This window comes from Sceloporus undulatus, chromosome 1 (assembly GCF_019175285.1).
Source record: "Sceloporus undulatus isolate JIND9_A2432 ecotype Alabama chromosome 1, SceUnd_v1.1, whole genome shotgun sequence".
Taxonomy (NCBI): Eukaryota; Metazoa; Chordata; class Lepidosauria; order Squamata; family Phrynosomatidae; genus Sceloporus; species Sceloporus undulatus.
In genome coordinates, this window is record NC_056522.1 from 240,556,943 (window position 1) to 240,563,444 (window position 6,502).

The 6,502-nt window shown below is 39.6% G+C and overlaps 1 protein-coding gene across 5 annotated transcripts in view; it reads left to right on the forward strand.

Moving 5' to 3' along the window:
• HSPBAP1 (HSPB1 associated protein 1) overlaps positions 1–4,792 on the forward strand; it is a 109,235-nt gene extending 104,443 nt beyond the window's left edge. For 4 of the 5 annotated variants that reach the window (XR_006101352.1, XR_006101354.1, XR_006101355.1 and 1 more), the window contains one exon: positions 292–4,792. The gene's annotated coding sequence lies outside the window, so the exon portion shown is untranslated. The remainder of the gene's footprint in view (positions 1–291) is intronic. The other variant, XR_006101353.1, reaches the window with a different exon arrangement.
• The last annotated feature ends 1,710 nt before the right edge of the window (positions 4,793–6,502 follow it).

A 6,502-nucleotide genomic window follows, 5' to 3' on the forward strand; every position in this document is an offset into this window, starting at 1 on the left:
TATTTCAGAGGAAGGAACTGGTAAAACCATTTCTGAGTATTCTTTGCCTAAGAAAACTCTATGAAATTCATGGAGTTGTAGTAAGTCAATAGACAATTTAAATACACATATACACACAACTGCAGTAGGTAAAGCCCTAGCGGACAGGCTCATGCTAGTAACATGAATGGTATTGTTTGTGCATTTTTACATTCTTTTTCACATGTCACAACTTTTGTGGCAAAATCTGCAGGTTTTCTGGACACACACACACATTATTTTTTTAAGTAATGGTCTTTTCACTCTCCCTAGGGGTGAAAAATCTTGCTGTCACTCCACCTTTCTTTTTAATGCAGTGTCTCAATGCGTCAAGATGCCCTGTCTTATTGAGGATGAGAAACTTGGTAAATATCTGTTACATTCCTACTAACATGTAATGCAGAACTCTGATTTGACACTGTGGACAGTCAGCTGATTCAGTTAATGAGTAAATCATTGGGTTTGTATACTTCTCCTTTTTATTTTGCTCTGAAGGAATCCTAGCTTAGGGTTAGATTCAAGCTGGGAGTCCTTTTTTGTTTTGATTTTTAGATAGCCATGGTGGGAAGTTTCTGTGCAATTTCAAACTATGATTTGTAAACCTGTCTGCTTACTGAATATACTTGTATATAAATTGAGAATTTTTCTTCAAAACAATTGACTAAAAAACCTGAGTCAGCTTATCCATGGGTTACTGTAAGTACTGTACTTTAACTCTTATCAAAAAAGAGAACCTTCCCTTCTCAAAGTAGAGTGGTGAGAGGCCTTTATGAATGCCTGGGCGGAAAATGGCTGTGATAGCAGCCAGAGGCTGTAAAGGGTGGAATCACTGCTAATGTAGTCACCATTTGCTTTGCTTTGCCTTTACTTTCTTGTTGAGATGTGCACATTTTCTTAGCCCCACTCACATTTGGTTGCTTCCTACACACATCACACAGCCACCAATTACAGTAGTTCCCTCTTCATTCATCCAGCCTTTAGGGTGAAAAGTTAGACCTGCCAGAATTTTGTAAGTTCTTTGGCATTGTTTTTCCTTTGCTTTATCCTTTATATCCTATGTTACATGAATCTACATTTTACTCTCAATTTAGCCACAGATCACATCAAAATCTATAATTTTGGCCCCAATGCTATTTCTCAATTTATACATGAGGTCAAGTCACTTTTTAGGAAATATGGTATTTTATAAAACAAACTTAGCATTCTGGTTCACTATGGTATTTCTCTTTTTAAAAAATGTGTGTATTTGAACATTAGAGTATGGAACATAATCATTTTGTACTACAATTCCCTGAATATCTCAGCATTTTTTTTAATCTGTGGGAATACTTGGAAGCTATAATAAAAAAGGATTTTTTTTTCCAAACTGAAATTAACACAGTCCTTAATAAATGTATATAAAAACAAACATCAACTTAAAATAATATATCTCACTAACATTCTCTTTTCAGAAATTCATGCATTACAAGAATTAATATGAGCATAAATGCAGGTGGGAAAGAGCAAGGCTAGTCCAATCCCAATCTCCATCTCTATCGGCTTTATATCCACACTTCCTACATTGAACAGGAAGACTTGTGTCATTGTATGAATGAAGTTAGACTCCTTTCTACAACTGGAAACAGGGAGGTATCCAATCAGAGAGAAGATTCTTTCAGCCAGATATATAAAGTTCTTCCCACTCAGGCTGCATCAGCACTGCAGAAATAATCCAATGTATGGGAATCTGGGAACTGTTTATTTGGGAGACATTTATCCTTCTCTGTCAGAGAGCTCTGATGCCATAACAAACTACAGCTCCCATAATTCCATGAAATGGAACCATGACAGTCAAAGTGGATTACATCTGCAGTGCAGATGTAGCCTATGGCGCGGTACAAACTGCCAAAAAGCAGCGTACCAGCGCCAGTATTAGGGGTAGGGAGCGTGCACCATGTACACGCTCCCTAACCCTAATACATGCTAGTGGTGGCATAATGGCAGCGCACTGTACACGGGCACTGTCATTATGACGTCACGGTCGTGCTGTGTCCAAACAGTGAAGCATGAGCGTGATGTGTTCGCGCCGCCCCAGGCCACTTACAGTGGCCTGGCTGCAGTGCTAGAAGGAGCTCTGAAACAGAGCTCCTTCTGGGAGGGCACCTTGGTCCCGCAGCCACAAAACGGCTGCAGGAACGATGCAATGATGAAGGGGGCCAAGTGGCCCCTTTCTCCTCTGGCTGTGGCTCCCGGGGTATCCAGGGGCATGAAGCCCCAAGGACATCCCTTTTCCAGGCCACGGGGAAGCGGCATTTTTCCGCTTCTCTGTGGTCTGGAAAAGCGCTGGGTTGGAGCTGCTGGGGCTGCTGGTGAGGTTGCCCTGCCTCCAAACTGGCAAAAAAGGGGCAATCTGTACCCCGCCTATATGACCTAAATCCTGTTGTTAGCCATGGCTATAGTAGACCCATGAAATCGGTGTCAACCCATGTGTTGACTCACCATGGTTTGAATGGCTCTGCTGTATCTGGGAGTAACCAACAGAGTGTCAGTCTGTGTGTCCATCCCCTTCCAGACCTTATGTCAATTTGGCAAAAATGATTGTTTGTTTTGTTAAAAGTTGGCTCCCAGACTTGAGACTTGACTTGAAAAGATCTTGCAAGGACTTGAGACTTGCAGGTAGAGACCCGAGACTTGACTTGAGACTTGGACTTAAAGACTTGAATGCATCACTAGATCTTTCTCACTATATTGTTGCAGCACTATGATTCCACTGTAACTGCCATGGGAATCCTGGGGCTTGTTCACTAGAGTGGTTTGGCTGAGAATTTAAATGCCTCTCTGTAAACTGTAAATCCCCAGAGTCCATAGGAAGGAACAGTAGAAGTTAAAGTGGAATCTCAGCACTATGACTGTGTAGTGGAAAAGGGCCATGGGTCTATTTAGTATGTGTAAATACATGGCTGGATGATGTTCTACTTTTCAAACAGAGAACCCCCTGTTGTCTGAGGAGGAAAATAGCACCTGAGGCGATTACATCTAAACTTATGGGATAGTTTTATATGAGTTTCTGATCTTGAAGCTCAAGCCCTAAGCAGACTTACATGCTGGAACTAAACCTTATTGAACTCTGTAGGAAAAATGTCCATGCTGTGCAGTCCTGTACTGTTTCCTGAGAGTAAATCACACCAGACAGTGGAATTTATGAACCATAGATAGACTTATGCAATAAAATCTGGACCTTTTTGCTCAGAGAGTAGCAAACATTTTCATTTCTATTCTCTAGCGTAGAAACTGCTATGTATGCTTGTGTAGAGAATATTTCAATATGGCTATTCAGAATTTACTTTTTTTCTTCCTGAAGTAGGAAAAATGTTGTTGTTTTTTATTTTTCTTTACTCATTGTACTCTATTCCATTTCTTTCATTTAGATTTTATTTATTAACATTTATCTGATGTCACCTGTTAGTTGTCTTCAAAATGATTTTTGTTTCTCCTGAATTTTCCTGTGGTATTCATTTCATTTGCACTGGTTTAATTTATCCACAAATGATTGTTCAAAGGTCACTGACATGTTTTTGTGATTTTCCTATGAACCAGTTCTGAACTCCTGCCTGCCCCCGCTGCTGAGAAAGATGATTTTGGCATATATGTCATGAAACTAACAATAACCTCATATAGCTCTAATTGGCTTGCTTCATCCCAATACTTCTAGTTTTCTAATAAGCCACACTGCTTCGTTTCCCACCATTAAGCTTTGAATCATTTTGGAAGAGTATTTTGTCAGTTTCCTTAGTTACAGCATCTTCCTGACATCCTTTTAAAAAAATCCATAGCAGCTTGTCAACCAGCCTTGATTCAATTCAAATTGCTTCTTAGTCCTGGGCTATAGAACATGTGGCCCTCTAGATGTTGTTGACATTCATTTCCCATCAACCTCAGCTGGCCTTGCCAGTTGGGAGGCATGAGGAGAGAAGCAGTTCATCTACATCTAGATGGCCTTGGGTTCCTCAACCTTGACATAGTTGATTATCATTATTCACTGTTCTACATCAAACAGATTTTTCATTTGCGCACCTCGAATGTGCCGTAGGAAAATTTATAAATGGTGTCCCTAACAATGCTGTGTACAGAAGCCAGCCACACCAGTACAATGGATTTTACTTCCACACTAGTAACAAAACAGCATCTGAAGACTTCAGGTAAACTTAGTAGGCACAAGAGAGACCATACAGCATACACAGTGTTCTCCAACCTCACTTCCACTAATTCAGGGCCTCACCTGGCACATGTCCGCTCAAGCAAATGCAGCACTGCAGCACAGAGACAGCTGCTGCACCAGCATCTGTTACACGGGATGGCTACCTGCCTTGTTGCTCAGTCTTTCCCAACAGCATTCCTCTGCAATGCATGGTGATAAATCAACTAGGTGAAGCCTGATGTCTGGGGCAGCCCCCCACAGCCATCACCACTTCTTATGTGTGTGGTTGGGAGAGCAGGGACAGGATTTATGGGGTTGCCATGGTTCCTCCCCCAGACATGATACCTGAGGCAGACACCTTGCTCTGCCTTGTGATCCATCATCTTTATAACAGTCTTTACACATTTGAAGATGACTCAATCATCTCTTTTCCAGACTAAATATACCCAGCTTCTTTTCTTACAGGAGCTGGTTCACATCCTCCAGAATATGAAGCAGATTTGCATCTTCCTTTACAAGGAACTGTTCTTTCAAATAATTTCTTTTGAAATTCTATTACCACATTCAGGTGGCCTCGAAATGTCTGTTTTAATAGGTATTGGCTGTTCTAAGTGGTTGCCATGTTTTGCTTTTGGTTTGTTATGTTCTCTATTTTAAATTGAAATGTATTCTTATGTGTTATTATTTGTTTGAATAGCTTCACTGTGTTTAGCTTTAATAATGATATACCTGTTTGTGGACTATAGAACTTTTGAGTTTGAGTTTTCAACAACAAGAAACAATGCTTTTGAGTTTGAGTTTTCAGCAACAACAACAAAATGTGGATACTCCAATAGTTATTAACCATGACACATAGAGAGAGCTTATCTATGATCAAAGACAAAAATTTAAGTCTCCTTGTTTACTCATTTGTAAGTGTATAGCAACCACAGGGTGTGAGTGGGTGGATACTCAGAAACAGTGTTCAGTCCTGTTTTATAGATCCTTTTATATCCTAATACTTTAATTAGATTGGACCACACATTGGACAGGATATTGTGTGTTATACGTTGAATGCATATGTAATTATGCCATAGCATAATGTATATGGAATATATTTAAGGACTGTAGAAATAGAAAGTTCTGTAGTGTGGCTTTAAGAACATAAATAATAAATTTTTAAAAGCACTGGTATATAAAGTGATTTCAGGTGAAGATGTATTTATGCTTCCTTCCTGGTATACCAACTTGTGACCCTTCTGGACAAACAAAGCTCAGCCACACAGTTAATCATGCACTGGTACATCCTGGTTGGACACTAATATGTGTAACATAGGGCTGCCTTTGAAGATGCTTAGAAACTACTGTACAATTGGACTGCATTTTGTAACACAGATTGTGGCTTCATGGAAGATAATGTAACCATTTCTGAGCTACACTGGCTGTCCATTTATTTCTGAACACAGTTCAAAGCCATATGCTGGTGTCTGCCTTGAAGTGATAAATGGCTTCCTAGCAATTTCTATACCTAAAGAATTGTTTACTCTATCTTTAGTGCAGACAGTCTTCTGAGGCTCTTCTCCCAGTACCCCTTCTTCAAAGATAAACAATTGGTGAATGGAGAAAGAACCTTCAGCCGTGGGACATTTTTTCCAAAAGGGTTCACCTGGCACCATCTGCCTTAACAGGGCCAAATGATTGTCTAAGCTTTTAAATTTTCTGATATTGTATGGTTTCACTGTGATCTACAGCATTTCATTGTATCTTATAATTTTTTATTTGTGTTCAAGCATTGTTGTAAGCTGCCCAGAAGGTTTATTTAAACTGAAAGATGAGGGTATTAAATGTGTTAAATGATACAAAACAAAGTGTTCAGTAGAGCCAGTGTGGTGTACTGGTTTGAGTATTGGATTAAGACTGCAGGAGTCATGGCTTCAAATCCCTGTTCAGCCATGGAAGCCCACTGGATGATCTTTGGCTGGGCAAGCATCTCTCTCTCAGTCTTAGGACATTATCACGGGGAAAACTGGGGGTTTAAACAGCAAAAATTGTGTGAAAATAATGCAATCATGATTAACATTTTCACACATATCATGATTAAAGAGCCATTATCCTGGGAATAAACAGGCAATAAACAGCATCTAATCATTCACATCATTCACAGGGAAATTTGTTGCAGTTTATTGCATGTTTATTTCTGGGATAATGGCACTTTAATTGACATTGTGTGAAAATGTTAATTGTGATTGTGTGATTTTCATGCAATTTTTGCTGTTTAAACCCCTGATTTTCTCAGTGTGATAAAGTTCCTAGAGAAAAAGACAATGC